Raw genomic sequence first — 26633 nt, 5'->3', positions numbered from 1 at the left:
TGAATGTATAAGTGATATAGTGAATTTTAGAAATAGCTTTTTTGTTTTGGGACAAATTAGACATGTTAAGGATAAAAAAAATCTAAATAACACCAACTCATAAGAATAAAAAAGTAAAAATAAGCCCATATCTCACTCAGTGTTAACATTTTTGTTAAATTGTACTTTACTTTGTGTGCATGTGTGTATATACACATTTGATTTTCTATAAATTAGCTCTTATTATACATGTTATTTTTTTTTATTCAACAATATTTTGTGGCCATCTTTTAATGTCATTAAATATAGATTTATATCATAATTTTTAATGATTACAGAGTACTGTTATATATATGTACCATAATTTACTTACGCAGTTAGTAGGTTATTTTCAATTTAGGGCTATTAGAAAAATGCTGTAATGAACATGCTTATTACATGTATATGTATTTTAACATTTTTGTGATTAGTTCCTTAGGATAATTTTGGAAATAGCCTTTCAAACTCAAAGGATATTGATGTTAAAAATATTAACACTCTCTGGGGCTTCCCTGGTGGCGCAGTGGTTGAGAGTCCGCCTGCCAATGCAGGGGACACGGGTTCGTGCCCCGGTCCGGGAAGATCCCACATGCCGCGGAGCGGCTGGGCCCGTGAGCCATGGCCGCTGAGCCTGCGCATCCGGAGCCTGTGCTCTGCAACGGGAGAGGCCACAACAGTGAGAGGCCCGCGAACCGCAAAAAAATAAAATAAAATAAAATAAAAAATATATATATATTAACACTTTCTGTCAAATTACCATTCAGAAAAGTTGTACCCAATTTATAATCCCATGAATGGTACCTGAAAGTGTTTATTTTTCCACATCCTCATAAATGCTAGTTTTTGTCCAGTTTACAAGAATATTTTGCCAATATTTTAGGTGAAAATACTTTATTTACATTTACTTGATTATTAGGGAGACTCATATTTTTGTTATTGGACATTTGTATTTCTTAATTGGTAAATTTACTCTTTATATTCTTTGTGCATTTTTATATTGAAGAATTTGTAGCAATGCACTTTTTTTTTTAACATCTTTATTGGAGTATAATTGCTCTACAATGGTGTGTTAGTTTCTGCTTTATAGCAAAGTGAATCAGCTATACATATACATATATCCCCATATCTCTTCCCTCTTGCATCTCCCTACCTACCACCCTCCCTATCCCACCCCTCTAGGTGGTCACAAAGCACCGAGCTGATCTCCCTGTGCTATGCGGCTGCTTCCCACTAGCTACAATGCACTTTTTATTTAGTAAATTAAGAATATGCAAAAGATTTGATAACCAAATAATATGGAGGATGTCAGCACCATGGTCAGACGTAATAGTTTGTTGTCCAGTTTGGATTATTATTATTTTTTAAAAAGATTTATTAATTAATTATTTATTTTTGGCTGCAACGGATCTTAGTTGCGGCATGCGGGATCTTTGTTGAGGCATGTGGGATCTTAGTTCCCTCACCAGGGATTGAACCTGCATCCCCTGCATTGTAAGGTGGATCCTCTACTACTGAACCACCAGGGAGGTCCCCACGGTTGGATTACTGATTGTTTGAAAAGTCTTTTAGGACAAAGGCCATGATTTAAAAATATTTATTTATTTATAAATTGAGATGTAATTGACATATAGCATTGTATTAGTTTTAGGTGTACAGCGTAATGATTTTCTTTATTTAAAAAATTTGTGACTATATTGTCCAGTGAAATCTTTAACCCATGATCAATATTTGCTGAATGAATGAATGAACTAGTAGAGGAGTGGAACAATCCATGGTGATTGGATATTCTGAAGATTCATTTTACTAAACATATTGTGATTTTCCAGATCAGATGGTATTTCCTTCTCTATCTTCTTACTTTTGTGCTGCCCTCAGGACCAAAGTTGCCAATTTTATTTTGGAAATGTTTTCTTCAGCTTAAACTTTTCTGGTTCTTGAAGAAGTAGATTACTTCAAGTTGTGTGTTAATTCTTGTGAGTTGATTCTTAATTCTTTGCCCATCATAAAATATTGCTTGTTTATTCCTAAATTCTCTACAGGAGGAAGTATGCATTAAAGTTTTTTTTTAAAAATTTAAATTTTATTGGAGTATAGTTAATTTACAATGTTGTGTTAGTTTCAGGTGTACAGCAAAGTGATTCAGTTATAGATATACATATATTCATTCTTTTTTAGATTCTTTTCTCATATAGGTTATCACAGAATATTAAGTAGAGTTCCCTGTGCTATACAGTAGGTCCTTGTTGGTTATCTGTCTTATACATAGTAGTGTGTGTGTGTTCATGCCAAGCTCCTGATTTATCCCTCCCCCGACCTTTCCCCTTTGGTAGCCCCAAGTTTCTTCTCCATATTTGTAAGTCCGTTTCTGTTTTGTAAATAAGTTCACTTGTATCTTTATTTTTTAAAATTGGATTCCACATATGAATGATATCATATGATATTTGTCTTTCTCTGTCTGACTTCACTTAGTGTGATTTTTTTTGTTTTTTTATAATAGTGAACTGTGATGTTAGAAGCTTATACTTTTAAATTTGTTTGATGCAAAATTCACCAATAGTATAAATCAGTTGATAATGAGATTCAGAGTTACTTTTAAAGTATGCAGCAAGGGGCTTCCCTGGTGGCGCAGTGGTTGAGAGTCCGCCTGCCGCTGCAGGGGACACGGGTTCGTGCCCCCGGTCCGGGAAGATCCCACATGCCGTGGAGCGGCTGGGCCTGTGAGCCATGGCTGCTGAGCTTGCGTATCCGGAGCCTGTGCTCTGCAACGGGAGAGGCCACAACAGTGAGAGGCCCACGTACCGCAAAAAAAACCCACAACAAATAAAATATGCAGCAAGACTGGACTTATATGACAAATGAGATTTATTGACTTCATATTGACGAATGTTAAAATACTATTTGCCCTAAATCTCTGGAATCTGACTTATTCTAAATTTAAAATATCTCCAGAGTTAGAGATCTTAACTGAAAAAGATGAGACATACATCAGTCACAATATTATCTGGATGCCTTTTATTTTGTCCTCCATTGTTTAAATGGAAGTGAAGAAATGGGATGTATAATATTTATTGCATAATTCCAATTCATGCTTTTAAAAGAATAGTTGCTAGAAAGACAAGGTGAGGTCCTTTTAAAAGTATGTGAGCACTTAAGAACACTTAGATTCTTCCAGACTTTAGGCTTTTGGATATACAGCATTTTGCTAGAGATTTACTTTATAGATAACTTCAGTTATAATTTTTAATTCAGGGTCAGATAAAATGTGAGAATAGCTTATATCAGAACCAGAATTCTTTTCTGGCTTTGACTAGTACACAGAGTGTGTCCACATTGGGTTGTGTGGTGTCCCAGGTAAAATTGCTCTACTGAATCCCGAAACATCAGAAAGCCATGAGGAGGTAAAGGGTATAACACCAAAAATAAATGACAGAGCTACCTTCCTCAGGGTGGACTCTCTTGTACTTCTCGCATGCAATAGAAGTAGCCATTGCAGAGTTGCTAGAAACTGGTGAAATTGGATTGGGGAAGCCTGAGGCACCATTTTCTACAGAGAGAAAGAGGTCTGGTGAGGAAACGTATGGATACTTAAAGCTGTCCAAATGTCCAGGACTTTATTATCTATCAATCCTGACTAGAAAATAGAATAATTATATGGGTCACTTAGGCAAAAGCATGTTATAGGAGCTGGGGAAGGGCTGAGTTGTATATTTATTTCATATCTCAACTTAATTTCAGAGGCCAATACCTAATCTATTATGGCCATTTGTTCTATAAATGCAATATTGGGAATAGTAGATCCTATAAATGATGTTGAACAAGATCTATGTTTTTTGAAATGAATTTTCTTTAAATCTAGTTAGCTAACTAACTAGGTTAGTTAACTAACCTAAATGTTTACTGGCTGTATTTAAAATATGTGGATTGAATCAAACTAGTCCCCAGAGTCTAGGAAAGTTTCTGACCTAAATTAGGAACCAAAGCTCCATTATTATTTTCACTTGAACACTACTCATAGCCATCCTAACTTTTTGGAAAGAGTACGGCCTTTGCAACAAAGTTTCTTTGTTTTCATGGAACCAAAAATGTGCTGTATTTAGACCAAACAATAAAAATAAACTACCAAACTACTTTCTAATGCATGGGGGTTCTGGAGAGAGGAAACCATAGATATTTAGAGGCATAAAGTGAGTCATTGTGCTAGTTAAAACTTTTTACAAGGCTAGCTCTGTATGTTTGAGTTGCATCTGTTACCTCTTCAGCCAGAACTAAAGTGTGTGCAAGGAAAAGAATTTTGAATTGAATTGTGGCTCATACAGAATGCATTGTATATAGCCTAAGCATCTAAATGGATTCCACATCTTGGGCAGAACTAAAACTGCATCTTTTCATATTTAGTCTACCTTCAAGGTATTCCTGTTGGACATATCCAAGGTATTTTCCATGAATCTAATTCGTTTTAACTTGCAGACATAAACAGTTTTTCAAATGTAACTTGTAAGCCTTTATTCCCTTAAAATTTTTTCTTGCTTTTGTTTTTACTTATTCATATTTTTAAACACCACTTTATTACTGGCAGTATTTTAAAAGCCATAATGGATGGAGATGTTGTATTCTTCGATGAAGAACAATGAACGAATTGTTTCTTTTGGTATTATCATCTTGGAAAAAGTTGTTTGAGTAGACAACTGACCGAGTTAAAAAATAGTATAATTTGTAGCCAGAATGTATTCTTTAATAAAGCAAGTAAATGCAATTTACTAATCCTTTTTCATTTCCTTTTTTGTCTAAACTTTCAGGTCACTTTCATGAATTCAAAGGCAATTTACCAGTGATTTCTGGGTGCTGGAGCTGATTTTTTTGTGCGTATTTGTAAGTATTGGCTTATTTATTACTCTTACTACTCTTCTCATTGTGTGATGAGAACAGTTACAGTGTTTTTAAAGTGTTATTAGTTTTTTGTAAGTGTTTTCTTAAAAGGAGTATAGAAAAATATCAGAGGGTGAAAAAAGCCTCTGTTATGATTTCCAGTGAAATAACACAATGGCAGGGCCAATTACAAGAGGCTGAAACGATAAATATCTTACTTTTTGAAGATGGGGCTCAATTGTAGGAATGGATTATTACCTTAAAGGGGCTAGTCTATCTGCACATGAATAATTTACCTTGATAACTTCTTATAGTCTTCTGGTTGTCTGGACTTGAAAAGTTCTATGTGCCTGTGCTCATTGAAAAGATGTGAGATGATACAGAATTCAAAGAGCTGTCAGTACTTGAGGAGATTATGTATTAAGGAACCAAAGACTCATTTAGTGAATGTATAATGTATATCAAAATCGGGGTATTCCTGTCTTCTTCACCATCCTCAAAATGCTATTATATTTTAAATGGTATTTTGGAGAACAAAGATAATTTTTCTCAGGAAAGAAGGTCAATTTCAAGAAAAAATATTGAATGAACTTTAATGATCAATGAAAATACTTCAAATTGTTATGTATTTATTAATATAAAAGTAGTTTAGAGTATGTGGCAGGTATTAAAAATGTTTGTGTGTATATAAGACCATATTTAAGTAACTTGAGTTTAAGATATATTTATGTGTGTACATTGTACCAAACCATTGATATCTAAGGTGATCTTTACATTCGATAACCACAAAGACAGAGGAAACTTTTTCTCTGTTAGTGTACTACTATAAAGGAATTTTAGGGAATAAACTTCTAGGAAAGTATTTGAAAAAAAAGTAACATTATAAATTAGAGTTTAAGTGATTCAGTATTTAAACAGAGAGCAGTGAAAATTTATTTAAAACCAGCTTTACCTTTCTTTTAGTAGTAACATTGATTGGGGCAGGTATTTTGAACCATCTTAAAAAAATAGATGTGAATATTTAATATAGCTTAACACAGTTTGTATATTTTTTAATGTTTTAAGGATGAATAAGATGTTATTTTATGAGACTATCAATTCACATTGTATTATTTGAAGACTGAATTCTTATGTAAAACACAAAATATTAAACTCCATGGTTCATTTGGATTAAATATAAGCTTTTAATTTGTGCAAGGTATCACAGTGAGGATTAGGAGGCAAAGAAGATGGAGAAAGAAATGTAAAGTATCTTTGAAGGGCTCTCGAGAAAAAGGATGGTTCCAAGGAGCTGAGCTTATCCTATTAGAAATCTGTGTGAAGGGAAATAATTTTGAACTGTCCAAATCTTGTCTTTGTTGCTTTATCCTTTCTTTTACTTCCTTTCTCTCTTCTCGCGTATCATTCAGTCATTCCCTATAGTAAGTTTTTAGGATGATTAATGTTTTTAAACTACAAATACAAGACAATTACCAGCATTTCAACCAAGATGGCCTTAATCAAAATATAGTCTACATTTCTCATCACCCAAAGGCTCTGTTTCCTGAATTTTTCTCTTCTCTACCGCCCCCTGCCCCCCAGCAATCCAGCAATACCCCAACCAGATATACATAGACGAGCTTTGAACAGAGGTGGTCCAATTAGCTGAATTTTTTTTCTTGTGACCTGACAAAGAGAGAGGCTAAAAAATAGAAGGGGCACTGTGGGTGTAGTTTTCATATGGTTATTTCTGGACAACTTAAAAAAACCCAAAAAGCTCTAGTCAGATTTTGTCTAATCACTTAGGTAGAAGTCATAGTAATCACATAGGCCTAAAGTAATTGTTTTCCAGACTTGAGAATTTCCGTATGATAGTTTAGGGTGTGGAGTTTGTTGTTCCTTTGGTCTGTGGTCTCAAGTTTTGTTCCAGCCATCTCCTGACTATGGAACCTTCTTATTAAAGAAATGTAGCAGGATACTATGACTAAGATAAGTCAAATAAAATTAACATGGCATCCAGAATGCTTGCATTCTCACTTCTTTTAATTATTGCAGAAACTGTCTGCCACTTACACTGAATGATGAGGCAGCTAGAACAGTAGAAATATTCATCTAGTCTAGCCTAAAAACAGGCAAATGAGATCAGTGACAATGGCTTCTTTTAGGAACTTTAATTTCCATGTTTTGGAACTGCTTATTTGCTACATGATCTAAGGCAGAAAGTTATACCTCATGGCCACGGGAAGGTTTCTTAGTAAGGTATGCAGAAGCCGGTCTGTGAGATAAGGAGGTGGGATATTGTTTTGCACATCCATAATGAATAGGCCACACCAAAGGTGTGTGAGAACCGATTGGAATCTTACCTACTTACATCTACTACCTAGGTCAGAGTAGGAAAACACTGTGAAGGAAAATGGTTATCTTTTCAGAAGCTGAAAGCATCTTATTCTAGCTTTTTTTTTCTTTTTAAAAAATAAAACTACCTTTTTTCTTTTCCCAAAGTAGGCATTGTATAAGAAGACCTTGTTTTGCATGTTAATATCCCACATTTAATTTTTTATCTCTAATTAAAATGTAATTAATTAATTCTGTCCTTTCAGTTTTACCAGGGCAGTAAATGATTGGTTAAAAACAATGAAAATAACAACAACAAAACAGAGAATTAGATAGCCTGCTTTTTCAGGTTCCCAAGCCTTTTTAGAAATTTGATAATGAATTCCCTTTCATAAAATTCTGTCTCTGTTCATGGTCTCTAATAGCAGTTTTTTCACTGAAAAAGTCCGGAAGTATTTTATTGTTTGGTACCAAAATGATTATTGCTTAGCTCCATGCTTGAGTTAATAATGACAACAATATCTTAATTCAGCATAACACTTGCTTTTGCAGACATTAAACTGGCTAAATTTCATAAAACTCTGTGAGATGAGTAGGAATTATCCTTATTTTTGCAGAGTGGCAGGACTCAAACCAAGGGATTCATAGTATAAATTCCATGCTCTTTCCATAACACCAATCTGTCTTCTCTCAGAGAATATTTTAGCTCTCTTTCTTTTGTTGTTTTGATCACTATCTCAGTCTCTACTTGGTTGCTGTACAAAATATTTTTGAAAAGTTTAGGTAGAGTAAGTCAGGCAGGAGATTTTGGAGAACGTTATACCACTTTATTTCCTCATGTTCCTCGATCATTTGCTCCTCCCTGACATTCTCCTATCCCCCTATTTCCAAACTCCACATGTCATGCTTCAGCTGAAATTTTTTGAATTGCATAGATTTTTAGGAAACAAACAAAAAGAATCATGAAATCATCTCTTTGTGGTATTTTAAAATGGAGAGAAATTTGTTTCAAACTGAGCGTAGCCCAGACCAAAGCTCCCTCAGTGAGAACATCTGTGATTTTAAGGACAAGTAGGTCTAAGTGCATTATCTTTAAAAAATATTATTCCAGGCTAATCTTGACATAGAGCAGGTAAATAAAAAAGATGAGCTGTGAAAATCCACAAATAGGGCTTGAATGCCATTTTCCATGACAACGGGAGCTGCCCCATGAAAGCATTAATGCTGGGAATGTAAGGAATTTAAAATTGTGTCTTCTCAGTTTTACAGTTGTGTGCTCATGTTAATTAGAGATATACTGACATTTGAAGTATCTACATTAATACACACAGCTACTATACATTTGTGAACTGTGGCCAGAAATCTACTTTAATTGAAAGCAGTTTGCTAATCTGAATGTGTATATCCGTTACATTTTAAGCTTTTAAATTTTAATACTAGTGCCCTTAGATACTTGTTCTTTTTGCTCTCTCCACTTTCTGTTTCTAATTTATACCTGAAAGGACAGCCTGGCCTATTTTTAATCTCCTAGTGGTGTTTTGGAGCAATATTGATGGAATTTTGAGGAAAAAAATGTTTTTTAATAGTGTCTTTTTACTTGCTGTACTTTGAATCTCTTTTTACTCTCTGACTTTCTAAATTGTTGGTTTTTCTTGCAAACCTTTAAGATGGCCTGCCACCGAAATAAGGTAGGATTTAGGTTTATGGAATTTGCTGCACTGGCTATATTTAAGTACTAAAGAGCTACTCTTCACAGTCATACTATGGTTTTAGCCAGAAAAGCCCAGTATTAGAGACCTTGATGAGATGAGCAGTGAAGAGGCATTCTGATGTTTTTAGTATAGCTGAATTTTGTCCTTCCCTCTTGATGTCAAGCCATGTATCTTAATTTTTGATTTGCATATATGTTCACAATAGCTTGATGACTTCTTGAGTCATCTTTAGCCCTAGAGTTTTTGCTTTGCCTGTCTTAAAGGAAGACTTTACATCTATTTTTTTTGCAAGTTTGTGTTTCTTAAGAATCTGCCTGTCAGGATTTTTAACCTAATTGTTTTGTCCTTTTTTGTCTAATGAAACTCCCACACTTACTTTTTGAACTAATCCTTGTGTATTACACAAGACCAGTTAGAAAGAAGCTTCCTTTTTGTAGCACCAGAATAAACTGCTCTAAAAATTTGTAATACTCTGGACTTATTTCATTAAACCATTTTACTGGCACCATTAAACTACTAAGACCTGGGACCATTAAAACTTACTCAGTACTATTATTATTATGGCCTATTTTACCCTTTATTAATTTTTTTTCACTGTACTAAGTTCCTCTGCTCTTTATTTTTTCATGTTGCTTACTACATATTGTGCCATCACAGCACATTTGGTAATTTCAAGTTAATTGCTCAATTATCAGTGATAGTCATGAAGCACTTGAAACATGCGCAGTGGAGGATTTAAAAAATTTCGAAATAAGTTGGTGTGTCATAATCTTAAATGTGAAACATGCCAATATCTGCAGGCATAAAAATACACTGTCTGAGCTAGGCATTTCAGGGAAGGCAAAAACCTACTCTTAAAATCAGGGCTTTTGTCTGGCACTGAAGTGTTTCATCTTTGCTAATTTCAAACAACGTATCTAAATTTGATCTTGGTTTCCTTTTCAACTCTAAAAACTTGGTCGTGGTAATAAGGGAGAAGGGAAGTAAAACTGTATTGATTCTGTTCGAATGTTTAACCGGAAGCTTACAGTCACGATATTCACTGTAAAGTGGAATTTGGTGTGAGGTGGATCCATATTGGATGCCAGTCAAGGAAGTTGACTTACTAAGGAAGCAGAATGGTCTCTTTATAATGTTTCTGCACACATTAAGGCAATCCTCTAATCAGAGGACAGTGGTTCAGTGAAGATAGTATGTTGATGATTTATTTATATCGAAAAACCTCATGAGAACAATGACACTTTGCGGACTTTTTCTGTATCTTACACAGTAATAGTCTCAGATGCCTTCAAGATAACTTATACATTATGGCAAAATACTTATTGTAACTCTTTTGGCAACTAGGCAAACTATCCTTAAATTTTGCATTAGTATTCAGTTTAAGGTTTTTTCTAAACGAATATAGTGCCAACAGCTCTTTTTTAGATGCTATTATGGTTCTTTCATATTTTTATAGTACTGTAGTAAAGCTGAATTTACTGGTTACATTTGAAGGTGGAGTAGAGCAGCACAGGAGTCAACATGAAAGTGATTCAGTGCCTGTTGGAGAAAAATTCTTCCTAACTTGAGATTGGAAACAACGTGGGGCTTGAGGCCTGTTTGCTAAGAACAGCTAATAAATTTGAATATTCCCCCCAAAAGCTGCTCTCTGAACTTGTTTTTAACCAAGAAGATAGGCTTAATCATGTCCCAGTATTCTTACATAAATTTTATTAATATTTAAAGGAATTAAATGCATATAGAGAAGGGGAAATAAAGCCATAATTTGAACTGAGTGGTGGTCTCAAATACGGGGAAATGAGGGAGTGTCCATAAATGTACTAATTCTGCACAGCTAGCTATTATTTTATAATATAATAATCTATAAAATGTGAAATATAGTCTATTTATAATTCAGGAAAAAATAAACTCATTGATTTATTCAAGCATTTAGATAGAAATATTTTTAGTAACTATAAATATTGTTTGAATAAGCAACAAAATCTAGTGCATTTTGTTGTATGCTTGTCTCTACACATCACTTTCAGCACATAGTTTTATCTGAAGTACATATTTTATGTTATCTTGGGGTATGGGTATAAATGCTTATCATTTCACCAAATTTTTGCCATCTCCTAACATTAAAATGTGAGTTAAGTATTTCCAGTGAAGATAAAAACATTTTCTGCATTCTCTTCTTTCTCCCTCTCTTCGTCTCTCCTTCCCTTTTGCCCTACTCTCTCTGTCTCTCTGTCTCTCTTCATATTTCTTACTGGGGTTTTTCAAAGATGCAAGGCAATTATTGTGTAAAAAGATTAATTTCCTAAGCATTATCTTCCATCGATGACTGGCAAAAAAGACTTATTTTTAATGTTTAATCAGTCAAAAAGTTTGTCCACATGATGTAATTCCTGTTTTTATTATTATTTGCTTAGCAAGTGCTTGCAAGAGAAAAAAAGATGGTCCCTAACCTAAGGGTTTAAAAATTGATTTGTTACTAGACAGTTTATGTGGGTGGAGTTTTCTTTGGATACAAGCTACTGGAGTTAGCTCTTTCTCTTTCTTTTCACCTCACATAGTTTCATATAAACTTAAGTGAATGAATTCATTAATAAAAGCAGATTTTCTATTTTTATTTCACCTTTGGGCTCTTTTATACCTTTGGAAAATACAAATACAACAAAAAAGTATGTTTGACAGTTGATTATTATTTTTACCTTTTTGACCCATGTATAGTAGATAATTAAGCAATAGCATCAATGGAATCCAGGTCTGCATCCCTATAACTGCCTACATTAGGCAGAATATAGATTATTTTTTTTCTTCAAGCTGTGGTGGCTGGTAACAAGCCTATGACTTGGTTTTTAATTATTACCACTAGTGTTCTGAGTTTCATTGAACATAGTACAAAAGAAATACAGGTGTTATTCCTCTTGTGAATATTATTTTTCTTCCAATTATTACATATATATGGCATCATCAATTAGAATGGGTTGTTCTAAGGTGAGATTGGTTGCACATAATTTGATATCTGATACAGCATCAAGTGCACACTCACTGAATGGTTGACAGCTTTAAGGGATGGAAACATTTTGGGCTTTGTCCCTGGTAGTGGCAGTATGTGGAATCCACTGTTGATTTTGTGACTAGTTACAGAGAATTCTTCCCTGGACTTGCAGTCACAGAATAGATAGCTGCAAGGCAATATCTGGCGGACGGCTGAGAAAGTAAAGCATGAAAAATGTGGGTGTAAACAAGAGAGCTGAGTGTCAGAAATCTTTGAGCGTCTAGAGCTTTCTGAGGAGAAGATATGGTTGAACAAATGGAAGAAATACCTGTCCCTCCAATTTCACTGCAGTAATTGAGAAGAGGAGACAAAAAGGAGAGAAATTAGTGAAATAGGAAATGACTGAAATAGGAGATTTTTGTAAAATCACAAAATGGATTTGAGGACTTTTTTTAAGATGTGGAAATACTTGTTTGGGTCTGACAATAGTAATCTAAAAAGAGTTCTATAGTTGTTGGGTTTTTTTTTCCCTGATCTGTTTCAATTTTATTGATTTCAATTCAATGCATTCTAAGGACAACTGTAGGAATTTTAGGAAATGGGTACCTCCCAGGTAAAAAACCAGTGAGAATAATTTTGCTTTATCTGGGTAAAGATTAATATAGAAATATATGAAAATAATCATCTATGTATCACACTCTATATTTTATATGGGATACCTTTAGAAAGGTCTCATTGTAACCATGACCAAGTAGCATCCTTATATCTTCTAGAACAAGGAATCACATGAATTAGGTTTCAGTTATGGTATATGATGTTTTTAGTTTTGGAGGTTGGAAAACTCTTTGAAATCACATTTTTATAAAGTGATTTTTTGGTGTGATGTATATTCCTTCCTTTCCTTTCTCCCTCTACTTCCCTTTCTTCCTTTCCCTTCATCCTTTCTGTCCTTTCTTTCATTTAGAGATAGTTTGTTTTCAATTAGTATGTATGCTGCTTGCCAAGCTGTAAAGTAATACCTAACATGTGTTCCTTAAGTTGTATGCAGGGTCACCTTTTTGATTAAGGACTAAAGAGTCCTCTTTGGGTTTCTTATATGAATAAGAGCACTCTCATCCATTTTATGCAATCAAAGAAACTGAGGAAATTTGGAATTAGTTTTACTCTTGTGAGGTGATGAAGATAAGATAATTGGAAAGAAATTATAATCTTTATTGACCCCGCAGTTTACTAAACGTGAATTAGGATTTGTCAATTTCAAGGCTTGTTGAGTGTTTGCTCACTAAGAACAAGATAGAGGAATAATCATGGTCTAAAAGGAGAACTTTTACGTTTTCAGAAACACTTCCTGCAGTGAGATAGTCTATGAAACCGTATACTCACAACCTTAAGGGAGGTCCTTAGTTGTGTTCTTCTGGCAAGTCTTCCACATTGAGTGAATTCGTCTCAGTTCTTGATGTGGGTTGTTTCTTGAGAATAGTTTGACTTAGCATTAAAGGGGTTAAATATCCTATGCAACCAAAGGGGGAAAATTTATAAATTATCTCAAGGATACTAAGCAGGAGATGAAACCCAGATATGCCTGAAAGAAAGTTGTGGATTGGTCAAGGTTATGATTATATAGAACACTGATAGAACAACAAACTATGCATCAGTTTGCAGTGTCTGGAGCGAATAGACTGCCGCTCTCCCCCAACAGCACCTACCGGTGCTTTAATACTTCCCAGTTTCTCTGTCAAGAGACGAAGGTGAGGGAATCAAGTGTCTATATTTAGCAGAGAGAAGTTAAAAACAGCTGTTGCTTGTGTTGAACACCTGTATGTTCTAGGCATTGGGCAAGGCACTTTTACCTTGTTATTTTTAATCCTTTTAACAAATCCCTGAAATCCCTGGTTGTTTTCTATAAATTTTGATTTATTTTTTTACCTTCATAGCACTTAAAATGATTAGTAGTTATCCTGTATTTGTATGTTTATGTAATGTCTATTTTCTTCACTAAACTAAAAACCCTGTCAGGGTAGAGACCAAGACTATTTTGTTCAAACCTGTATACCCAGTTTCTAGCACAGTGTATGACACGTACTAAGTTCCTAGTAGATATTTGTTGAATAAATAAATGAACAACAACAAAAACAAAAGGTAAAGGAAAGAAGGAAGGAATGCAAGGAAGAAAAAGGCAGAGCTGGGGTTCAAACACAGTCTGTTTGATTTCAGATCACATCTCTTCCCACTCTAGAACACCAGCACAGTTTCACTTCATCTAGAATATTCTTGATTATATACTTAACTGATAAAATTTCTCTAAGTTCAGCTGTCTTAGAGCCCCCCAAATCTGTTTACATCTTATTCTGAGAACTCTTACATCTTACCCTGAGACTGAATGACATGGAAGAGGCTGTCCCATCTTTTTGTCATCCTGTTGGAATATTGCAACCATTTTATGCTAACAGTTCTCTCCAAAAATACAGATTTCATATTCTAGATTGTGGGGTTTCTGTTTCTCCTACACAAAGAGAGTGTACTTCTTTCTCTCCTTCTCTGAAATTGACCCTTAATTTAGATCGTTGTGCTGCTAAATTGACTTTCAGTAATGAGCAGAGTGATTGTTGCATACCCTGCTGAGTTTTCTGCTCGAGGAGAAGTGTGTCACTCTTACTTAGAGAGAGCCTGTGGGAGGAGTCAGGCCAACCCAAGGGGCTCTTATCCTGGCAGGTGCCAGGCACTGGGGCTTGGTTTGGTCATTCGGCAGTGACCTCTTTCCATTTACTTCATTTTTACTGCTTGAATTTTTCCTTGACAAATATCATTGTCAAGAAGTTTTTTGTTTTAATATTGGTTTTTACATGACACTATCAACCATTTCATTTCCTTTTATTCCTGGTATCATCTTTTAAAAAAGCCTTACTGTGTTTTTCCATTCTGTGTCCCAGGATGGGAGGAAATGTAAGAATGTAGAGAGTAAATGCAGGGTTCATAGTGTGGAAAGGTGTCATTTTAGTTAGGCTTCCAGCAATGCTATGTAACCTTGAAAATGTACATTTTTATGGCTGTATACATGTGGTTAGTTCAAACAGGAATTGTGTATCTCCCAGGTATATTGAATGGATACATATTTAAATCTTGATGTCAACTTAAAAGAGTCCTATTTAAATTCCCAAGAGGGTACAAGAAACAGATTTTTGTGATGTGAAGCAATAACCATCTTTTCTGGACCAAATGGCAATTTTGGAAGCTCTGGCCATCTGGGAATCTATCATTTGAAGCAGCCTGGCCTACTTGGAAGTTAGTTTCTTAGTGAGGAGTGATCTGAGCCATTAAGGTCTTCACATTGGATGGTGTAATCAGTGGTCAATCTGACCTCCAAGTTGCCCTCTGAAAACTGTTTAAAGATGTGTGTATCTGTTTTGCGGTTATGGTAAATCCTTTTTTTGGTAGCACATATTTTCTTCCAAGGAGAGGGCTTAGCTTCTGTTGGAAATTAATTCAACTCCACAAATATAATATATACTGGGTGCTGAGTGTATTCAAAACAGAACATTAGATGCTGCATTGGAAACAAATGCAAATGTACAGAGTTCCTGCCATCAAGAACCTTAGAATCTAGACATAATTATTAAACTCTCTTATTCCTTTTTGTGTCCCTGTGTCTAACTCAGTGTGTGGCTCAAAGGTGGGATTGATAAATGTTAATTAAGTTGAATTGATTATTGCAGAGGAGATAAGCAGAGGAGATATGTAATTCCCTATGCAGAATATGTTAAATGCCTTAGTAAAATAAAAAATTGTATCTACAGAGCTTGTAAGAATTAAAGATACATCCCTTAAGAAGGACCTTAATTTAGGAAGCAGACTTTTTGATATTCTTTGAAAGTTGAATAGAATTTTATCAGTGGAATAGGAGATGCAGAGAGAGGTGCATCCTGGTAGTGAGAGGACTAGCACAAGCATGGGTATGGGACTGATGGAAGGAAACAGGGAAGTATGGGATAGAGAACAATGAGAAGTCCAGTTTGACTGAGGTATAGGGTATCTATAAGCTAGAAAACTTAGTGTGATCATATCATTGTGGTCCATAAGGCTAAGCTAAGGTATTTGGTAGATCTTAGGGGGCCATCAAACCAAATAGCTGAGCAGTATGGCAAGAGCTTTGCTTTTGCAAAATTTTTGAAAAATTAGTTCAGCCAGCCCTTGTAGAGTAGATTAGAGGAAAAAAAAAAGACTTTAACTAGAGAAACACCTTGTAAGATACTTCAAGCAGGAGGTAAGAGGTTTAAACAAGAGTGGGTATTTTGAGAACAGAATGTTAGGAACAGAAAGAAGAGACTTCGCCAGTGTGGCATCAGTAAGACTGGATTATATGTGGTGGGGAGCATGAGGAAAAGAAAGGAGTCAAAATTACTCATTGCTTTTTCCTGTTCCTGTTATTCATCACAGCACTGAATTTTTGAAAAGGCAGAGGGAAAATATCTTGCTAATTATCTCTTGTCAACTCTCAAATCCCTTGCATCTCATTGGTTAGATTCCCACTGAAAATTGAGGATATTTTTTCTTCCCATGGAGGCCTGGAAGGAAGATGTGTTTTTAAAGGAATGAGAATATACGTAAAGATAAAATTACTTGGATGATTTAAAGGCATAACATAAACACAGAAGATATTAACACTAGGAGCTCAATCAAGTGCACAGGCAGGACCTTGTTGATTTTGGGGGCATAAGGTAAAACTTGGCTACCATGAGTGAGAAAAGTGAAGATACTGGAGATTATGACATTCCTATCAGGTGGCTTTCACATAGGGATTAGTACCTGACATCTGTGAGGAATAAAACGGGTATGCACAGATAAAATGATGAGTACAACTCCCTGGTTATATTGCTACATTCTGTCCTCCACAGAAGGTATAGTCACAGCAAATATCATGCTTTGGATATAGGCCCTCTCTACTTGTCTCTTTCAAGGGAAAAGGAAATAGTGCAGGAAAATACACTCATGAGTAAGAAAAGACATTGAAATAAGATTTAAAAAATAGACTTTTTCAAGAAAATGGGATAAAGTCAAGTTGATTTTGAAAAGGATCCTTATCATTCTCATTACCTTATCATTCTCATTACCTTATCATTCAGACTAACACTAACATGCATTAATTCATTTATTCATTCACTCAATAAGAATATGAATTCAGGACTCTTCTGGACATGAGGTGGAATTTAAAATGGTAAATGAAGAATTAGTCATCAGGAATTTATAATCTATTGTAGGAGGAGATGAAATATACATATATGAAAAAGAACAAGAAAGTAACTGGTATGAAACCTAGTAATTTGGGCTTCCCTGGTGGCGCAGTGGTTGAGAGTCCGCCTGCCGATGCAGGGCACACGGGTTCGTGCCCCGGTCCGGGAAGATCCCACATACCGCGGAGCGGCTGGTCCCGTGAGCCATGGCCGCTGAGCCTGCGCGTCCGGAGCCTGTGCTCCACAACGGGAGAGGCCACAGCAGTGAGAGGCCCGTGTACCGCAAAAACAAACAAACAAACAAACAAAAAACACCTAGTAATTCATCTCTGGGAAGTGCTTTGCCCATTGTTTCTTCTTGGAGACCTATGGTAGCTGTTCCTGTCCATTCAACTGTCTGTACCTTAGCCTGCTGACAAACTGAGCCTCTTGCCAGTACTTCATCAAAGGGTGCTCTTTCATAACCTGTGTATGACTTAAATATCTGTCTCATTTGTGCTTAGCAAGTTGTTCATATTATGTAGTGCATAATAGGTTCCAGTAAAATGCTTTTTGAATGAATGACAGAAACTCTACCTCTCATGCATTCTATCAATTAAGGTATTTTGGGTTAAAAAATCTTCTTTAAAAATTTATATATCCTATGGGAAAGTTAAAATCTATTACTTTTTCACATCTTAAGCTTTTTATATGCCTTTAAATTTTAAAACTCCAAAACAACTTTTGAGTACCTTCTGTGAAGCAGAACTGTATTAGTTACTTCATATTAGTTTAAAAATATACCGTGTGGAATTCCTGCCACCCCTGGATACTGCTGTGTAATAGCTGTGATCTTAGGCAAATCATAGAGCCTCTTGGAGCCTTAGCTTCCTCACCTGTAGAGTGAGAATATTACCTACTGCATGTTCTTTTAATAGCTTTATTGAGATATAATTGGCATATAATAAACTGCATATATTTAAAGTGTTTAATTTGACGTTTTGATATACATATACACCAGTGAAGCCATTTCCACAGTCAAGGTAATTTACATATCCATAACCCCTAATGGTTTCTTAATGCCCCTTCTGAGTCCCTTACTCCTACCCCTCCTTGATCTGTTTTCAGCCTCATCCCCAGGCAGTCACTGATTGTTGCCACTATAGATTGCATTAAAAGTTTTGCTTTATGTAAGTGGAATCATATGTTATGTACTCTTTTTTGTCTAGTTTCTTTCATTCTGCATAATTATTTTGAGATTCACTCATGTGCATGTCAATAACTTATTTTTAAAATTGAGGAGTAGTATTTCATTGTATGGATATACCACAATTTGATTATCCATTTAGGTTCTTTCTAGTTTTTGGCTATTACAAATGAAGCTGCTTTGGACATTTGTCTTTGAGTGGACATATGCTTTGTTTTCTTTTGGGTAAATACGTAGGAATGGAATGGCTAGTTTACCTAGGTGCATGTTTAACTTTATAAGAACTGCTGATTTTTCCAAAGTGGTTTACCGTTTTACATTCCTACTAGCAATGTGTAAGAGTTCCAGCTGTCCCACATTCTTAACACTTTGTATGTTTAGTCTTCAATTTTAGCTATTCAAGTGGTTTGTAGTTGTGGCTCATGGCTTTAATTTTTATTGCCCTAATGACTGATGATGTTGGATTCTTTTCATGTGCTTGTTTGTCATCATGTATCTACTTTGTTGAAGTGCATTTTAAATCTTTTGCTGTTTTTCTAAATTGGGGTTTTCTTCTTTTTTATTGAGTTGTAAGAGTATTTTTTAATATTTTTTTAAAATACAAGTTATTTATCAGATAATGTTTTGTATATATTTTTTACTGGCCTGTGGCTTGCCTTTTAATTTTAAGTGTCCTTTGAGAGCAGTGTTTTAAATTTTGAAAAAGTCCAATTTATTGCTTTTCTTTTCTTTTCTTTTTTTAACATCTTTATTGGAGTATAATTGCTTTACGATGGTATGTTAGTTTCTGCTTTATAACAAAGTGAATCAGCTATACATATACATATATCCCCATATCTCCTCCCTCTTACGTCTCCCTCCTACCCTCCCTATCCCACCACTCTAGGTGGTCAAAAAGCACTGAGCTGATCTATCTGTGCTTTGTGGCTGCTTCCCGCTAGCTAGCTATTTTACATTTGGTAGTATATATATGTCCATGCCACTCTCTCACTTCGTCCCAGCTTACCCTTCCCCCCCACCCCCCGTGTCCTCAAGTCCATTCTCTATGTCTGTGTCTTTATTCCTGTCCTGACCCTAGGTTCTCCAGAACCATTTTTTTTTTCTTTTTTAGATTCAATATATATGTGTTAGCATACGGTATTTTTTTTTCTCTTTCTGACTTACTTCACTCTGTATGACAGTCTCTAGGTCCATCCACCTCACTACAAATAACTCAATTTCATTTCTTTTTATGGCTGAGTAATATTCCATTGTATATATGTGCCACATCTTCTTTATCCATTCATCTGTCGATGGACACTTAGGTTGCTTCCATGTCCTGGCTATTGTAAACAGAGCTGCAGTGAACATTGTGGTACATGACTCTTTTTGAATTATGGTTTTCTCAGGGTATATGCCCAGTAGTGGGATTGCTGGGTTGTATGGTAGTTCTATTTTTAGTTTTTTAAGGAACCTCCATACTGTTCTCCATAGTGGCTGTATCAATTTATATTCCCACCAACAGTGCAAGAGGGTTCCCTTTTCTCCACACCCTCCCCAGCATTTATTGTTTGTAGATTTTTGATGATGGCCATTCTGACTGATGTGAGGTGATACCTCATTGTAGTTTTGATTTGCATTTCTCTAATGATTAGTGATGTTGAGCATCCTTTCATGTGTTTGTTGGCAATCTGTATATCCTCTTTGGAGAAGTGTCTGTTTAGGTCTTCTGCCCATTTTTGGATTGGGTTGTTTGTTTTTGATATTGAGCTGCATGAGCTGCTTATAAATTTTGGAGATTAATCCTTTGTCAGTTGCTTCATTTGCAAATATTTTCTCCCATTCAGAGGGTTGTCTTTTCGTCTCGTTTATGTTTTCCTTTGCTGTGCAAAGCTTTTGTTTCATTAGGTCCCATTTGTTTATTTTTGTTTTTAGTTCCATTTCTTTAGGAGGTGGGTCAAAGAGGATCTTGCTGTGATTTATGTCATAGAGTGTTCTGCCTATGTTTTCCTCTAAGAGTTTTATAGTGTCTAGCCTTACATTTAGGTTTTTAATCCACTTTGAGTTTATTTTTGTGTATGGAGTTAGGGAGTGTTCTAATATCATTCTTCTACATGTAGCTGTTCAGTTTTCCCAGAACCACTTATTGAAGAGGCTGTCTTTTCTCCATTGTATATTCTAGCCTCCTTTACCAAAAATAAGGTGACCATATGTGCGTGGGTTTATCTCTGGTCTTTCTATCCTGTACCATTGATCTATATGTCTGTTTTTGTGCCAGTACCATACTGTCTTGATTACTGTAGCTTTATAGTATAGTTAGAAGTCCAGGAGCCTGATTCCTCCAGCTCCGTTTTTCTTTCTCAAGATTGCTTTGGCTATTCGGGGTCCTTTGTGTTTCCATACAAATTGTGAAAGTTTTTGTTCTAGTTCTGTGAAAACTGCCATTGGTAGTTTGATAGGGATTGCACTGAATCTGTAGATTGCTTTGGGTAGTAGAGTCATTTTGACAATATTGATTCTTCCAATCCAAGAACATGGTATATCTCTTCATCTGTTTGTATCATCTTTAATTTCTTTCATCAATGTCTTATAGTTTTCTGCATACAGGTCTTCTGTCTCCCTAGGTAAGTTTCTTCCTAGGTATTTTATTCTTTTTGTTGCAATGGTAAATGGGAGTGTTTCCTTAATTTCTCTTTCAGATTTTTCATCATTAGTGGAGAGGAATGCAATAGATTTCTGTGCATTAATTTTTTATCCTGCTACTTTACCAAATTCATTGATTAGCTCTAGTAGTTTTCTGGTAGCATCTTTAGGATTCTCTATGTATAGTATCATGTCATATGTAAACAGTGACAGCTTCACTTCTTCTTTTCTGATTTGGATTCCTTTTATTTCTTTTTCTTCTCTGATTGCTGTGGTTAAAACTTCCAAAACTGTGTTGAATAATAGTGGTAAGAGTGGGCAACCTTGTCTTGTTCCTGATCTTAGAGGAAATGGTTTCAGTTTTTCACCATTGAGAACAATGCTGGCTATGGGGTTGTCATATATGGCCTTTATTACGTTGAAGTAAGTTCCCTCTATGCCTACTTTCCGGAGGTTTCTTTTCATAAATGGATGTTGAATTTTGTCAAAAGCTTTTTCTGCATCTATTGAGATGATCATATGGCTTTTCTCTTTCAATTTGTTAATATGGTTTATCACATTGATTGATTTGCATATATTGAAGAATCTTTGCATTCCTGGGATAAACCCCAGTTGATCATGGTGTATGATCCTTTTAATGTGCTGTTGGATTCTGTTTGCTAGTATTTTCTAAGGATTTTTGCATCTATGTTCATCAGTGATATTGGCCTTTAGTTTTCTTTCTTTGTGACATCTTTGTCTGGTTTTGGTCTCAGGGTGACGGTGGCCTTGTAGAAGGAGTTTGGGAGTGTTCCTCCCTCTGCTATAGTTTGGAAGAGTTTGAGAAGGATAGGTGTTAGCTCTTCTCTAAATGTTTGATAGAATTCGCCTGTGAAGCCATCTGGTCCTGAGCTTTTGTTTGTTGGAAGATTTTTAATCACAGTTTCAATTTCAGTGCTTCTGATGGGTCTGTTTATATTTTCTCTTTTTTCCTGGTTCAGTCTTGGAAGGTTGTGCTTTTCTAAGAACTTGTCCATTTCTTCCAGGTTGTCCATTTTATTGGCATATAGTTGCTTGTAGCAATCTCTTATGATCTTTTGTATTTCTGCATTGTCAGTTGTTGCTTCTCCTTTTTCATTTCTAATTCTATTGATTTGAGTCTGCTCCCTTTTTTGCTTGATGAGCCTGGCTAAAGGTTTATCAATTTTGTTTATCTTCTCAAAGAACCAGCTTTTAGTTTTATTGATCTTTGCTATTGTTTCCTTCATTTCTTTTTCATTTATTTCTGATCTGATCTTTATGATTTGTTTCCTCTACCAACTTTATGATTTGTTCCCTCTGATCTTTATGATTTGTATCCTCCTCCAACTTTGGGTTTTTTTTGTTCTTCTTTCTCTAATTGCTTTAGGTATAAGGTTCGGTTGCTTATTTGAGATGTTTTTTGTTTCTTGAGGTAGGATTGTACTGCTATAAACTTTCCTGTTAGAACTGCTTTTGCTGCATCCCATAGGTTTTGGGTCGTCGTGTTTTCATTGTCATTTATTTCTAGGTATTTTTTGATTTCCTCTTTGATTTCTTCAGTGATCTCTTGGTTATTTAGTAGTGTACTGTTTAGCCTCCATGTGTTTGTATTTTTTACAGATTTTTTCCTGTAATTGATATCTAGTCTCATAGTGTTGTGGTTGGAAAAGATACTTGATATGATTTAAATTTTCTTAAATTAACCAAGGCTTGATTTGTGACCCAAGATGTGATCTATCCTGGAGAATGTTCCATGAGCACATGAGAAGGAAGTGCATTTTGTTGTTTCTGGATGGAATGTCCTAGAAATATCGATTAAGTCCATCTTGTTTAATGTGTCATTTAAAGCTTGTGTTTCTTTCTTTATTTTCATTTTGGATGATCATTTCCATTGGTGAAAGTGGGGTGTTAAAGTCCCCTACTATTATTGTGTTACTGTCTATTTCCCCTTTTATGGCTGTTAGCATTTGCCTTATGTATTGAGGTGCTCCTATGTTGGGTACATAAATATTTACAATTGTTATATCTTCTTCTTGGATCGATCCCTTGATCATTATGTAGTGTCCTTCTTTGTCTCTTGTAATAGTCTTTATTTTAAAGTCTATTTTATCTGATATGAGAATTGCTACTCCAGCTTTCTTTTGATTTCCTTTTGCATGGAATATCTTTTTCTATCCCCTCACTTTCAGTCTGTGTGTGTCCCTAGGTCTGAAGTGGGTATCTTATAGACAGCATATATACGGGTCTTGTCTTTGTATCCATTCAGCCAGTCTATGTGTATTGGTTGGGGTATTTAATCCATTTACATTAAGGTAGTTATTGATATGTATGTTCCTATTACCATTTTAAAAATTGTTTTGGGCTTGTTATTTTAGGTCTTTTCCTTCTCTTGTGCTTCCTGCCTAGAGTAGTTCTTTTAGCATTTGTTGTATGTAAAGCTTGTTTGGTGGTGCTGAATTCCCTTAGCTTTTGCTTGCCTGTAAAGGTTTTAATTTCTCTGTCGAATCTGAATGAGATCCTTGCTGGGTAGGGTAATCTTGGTTGTAGTTTTTCCCCTTTCATCACTTTAAATATGTCCTGCCACTCCCTTTCCGCTTGCAGAGTTCCTGCTGAAAGGTCAGCCGTTAACCTTATGGGGATTCCCTTGTATGTTATTTGTTGCTTTTCCCTTGCTGCTTTTAATATTTTTTTTGTTTGTATTTAATTTTTGATAGTTTGTTTAACATGTGTCTTGGTGTGTTTTTCCTTGGATTTATCTTGTATGGGACTCTCTGTGCTTCCTGGACTTGATTGACTATTTCCTTTCCCATATTAGGGAAGTTTTCAACTCTAATCTCTTCAGATATTTTCTCAGTCCGTTTTTTTTTTTCTCTTATTCTTCTGGGACCCCTATAATTCGAATGTTGGTGCATTTAGTGTTGTCCCAGAGGTCTCTGAGACTGTCCTCAATTCTTTTCATTCTTTATTCTGCTCTGCAGAAGTTATTTCCACTATTTTATCTTCCAGGTCACTTATCCGTTCTTCTGCCTCAGTTATTCTGCTATTGATCCCTTCTAGAGAATTTTTAATTTCATTTATTGTGTTGGTCATCATTGTTTGTTTGCTCTTTAGTTCTTCTAGGTTCTTGTTAAATGTTTCTTGTATTTTTTCTATTCTATTTCCAAGATTTTGGATCATCTTTATACTAGCATTATTCTGAATTCTTTTTCAGGTAGACTGCCTATTTCCTCTTCATTTGTTAGGTCTAGTGGGTTTTTACCTTGGTCCTTCATCTGCTGTGTATTTCTCTGTCTTCTCATTTTGCTTAACTTACTGTGTTTGGGGTCTCCTTTTCACATGTTGCAGGTTCATAGTTCCTGCTGTTTTTGGTGTCTGCAACCAGTGGGTAAGGTTGGTTCAGTGAGTTGTGTAGGTTTCCTGTTGGCGGGGACTGGTGCCTGTGTTCTGGTGGATAAGGCTAGATCTTGTCTTTCTGGAGGGCAGGACCACGTCCGGTGGTGTGTTTTGGGGTGTCTGTGACCTTATTATGATTTTAGGCAGCCTCTCTGCTAATGGGTGGGGTTGTGTTCCTGTCTTGCTAGTTGTTTGGCATAGGGTGTCCAGCACCGTAGCTTGCTGATCATTGAATGGAACTGGGTCTAAGCATTGAGATGGAGATAGCTGGGAGAGCTTTCACCATTTGATATTACGTGGAGCCAGGAGGTCTCTGGTGGTCCAATGTCCTGAACTCTGCCCTCCCACCTCAGAGGCTTAGGTCTGACACCCGTCCGGAGCACCAAGACCCTGTCAGCCCCATGGCTCAGAAGAAAAGGGAGAAAAAAAGAAAGAAAGAAAGTTACTAAAATAAAAAATAAATTATTAAAAATAAAAATTAGGGCTTCCCTGGTGGCGCAGTGGTTGAGAGTCCGCCTGCCGATGCAGGGGACACGGGTTCATGCCCCGGTCTGGGAAGATCCCACATGCCACGGAGCGGCTGGGCCCCTGAGCCATGGCTGCTGAGCCTGCGCGTCCGGAGCCTGTGCTCTGCAACGGGATAGGCCACAACAGTGAGAGGCCTGCATACTGTAAAAAAAAATAATAATAAATAAAAAAAATTAAAAAGTAATAAAAAAAAGAAAGAAGAGAGCAACCAAACAAAAAAACAGATCCAGCAGTGATAATAAGTGCTGAAAACTATACTAAAAACAAAAAGCAAAAAACAAAAAACGGACAGACAAAACCCTAGGACAAATGGTAAAAGCAAAGCTATACAGACAAAATCACACAAAAAAGCATACACATACACACTCACAAAAAGAGAAAAAGGAAAAAAATATATATCTCTATATAAAAAAAAGTAAGAAAGCAACCAAATCAATAAACAAATCGACCAATGATAATATATTCTAAATACTTAACTTAAGATAAACATAAAACCAGAATCAAATTAGATGCAGAAAGCAAACCCCACGTCTACTATTGCTCCCAAAGTCCACCGCCTCAATTTTGGGATGAGTCGTTGTCTATTCAGTTATTCCACAGATGCAGGGTACATCAAGTTGATTGTGGAGATTTAATCTGCTGCTCCTGAGGCTGCTGGGAGAGATTTCCCTTTCTCTTCTTTATTTGCACAGCTCCTGGGGTTAAGCTGTGGATTTGGCCCCACCTCTGCATGTAGGTCGCCTGAGGGCGTCTGTTCTTTGCCCAGACAGGACGGGGTTAAAGTAGCAACTGGTTAGGGGGCTCTGGCTCACTCAGGCCCCGGGGAGGGAGGGGTACGGAATGCAGGGCAAGCTTGCGGTGGCAGAGGCTGGCGTGACGTTGCAACAGGCTGAGGCATGCTGTGCGTTCTCCTGGGGAAGTTGTCCCTGGATCACGGGACCCTGGCAGTGGCGGGCTGCACAGGCTCCCAGGAGGGGAGGTGTGAATAGTGACCTGTGCTTGTACACAGGTTTCTTGGTGGCTGCAGCAGCAACCTTAGTGTTCATGCCTGTCTCTGGTGTCCGCGCTGATAGCCGCGGCTCGCGCCCGTCTCTGGAGCTTGTTTAGGCAGTGCTCTGAATCCCCTCTCCTCGTGCACCCGGAAGCAATGGTGTCTTGCCTCTTAGGCAGTTCCAGACTTTTTCCCGGACTCCCTGCCGGCTAGCTGTGGTGCATTAGCCCCCTTCAGGCTGTGTTCACACAGCCAACCCCAGTCCTCTCCCTGGGATCTCACCTCTGAAGCCTGAGCCTCAGCTCCCAGGCCCCACCCACCCAGGCTGGTGAGCAGACAAACCTCTCAGGCTGGTGAGTGCTGGTCGGCACCGATCCTCTGTGTGGGAGTCTCTCCGCTTTGCCCTCTGCACCCCTGTTGCTGTGCTCTCCTCCATGGCTCCGAAGCTTCCCCCCGCCCCCGCCACCCCCCCGTCTCCACCAGTGAAGGGGCTTCCTAGTGTGTGGAAACTTTTCCTCCTTCACAGCTCCCTCCCAGATGTGCAGGTCCCGTTCCTATTCTTTTGTCTCTGTTTCTTGTTTTTTCTTTTGCCCTACCCAGGTACCTGGGGAGTTTCTCGCCTTTTGGGAAGTCTGGGGTCTTCTGCCAGTGTTCAGTAGGTGTTCCGTAGGAGCTGTTCCACATGTAGATGTATTTCTGATGTATTTGTGGGGAGGAAGGTGATCTCCACGTCTTACTCCTCCACCATCTTGAAGGTCTCCCCTCTTACTTTTCTATTTCATGCTTTTTA

The 26633-nt window shown here is 36.6% G+C and overlaps 1 protein-coding gene across 6 annotated transcripts in view; it reads left to right on the top strand.

Annotated features, from left to right (window-relative positions):
• SOX6 (SRY-box transcription factor 6) overlaps nucleotides 1-26633 on the top strand; it is a 624429-nt gene that overhangs the window by 94788 nt on the left and 503008 nt on the right. For all 6 annotated transcript variants that reach the window (XM_082660447.1, XM_082660449.1, XM_082660450.1 and 3 more), the window contains exon 2: nucleotides 4815-4887. The gene's annotated coding sequence lies outside the window, so the exon portion shown is untranslated. The remainder of the gene's footprint in view (nucleotides 1-4814; nucleotides 4888-26633) is intronic.

The sequence above is a fragment of the Grampus griseus genome (assembly GCF_964374135.1).
Source record: "Grampus griseus genome assembly, chromosome: 8".
Classification (NCBI taxonomy): domain Eukaryota; kingdom Metazoa; phylum Chordata; class Mammalia; order Artiodactyla; family Delphinidae; genus Grampus; species Grampus griseus.
This window is presented reverse-complemented; position numbering and strand designations above follow the sequence as displayed.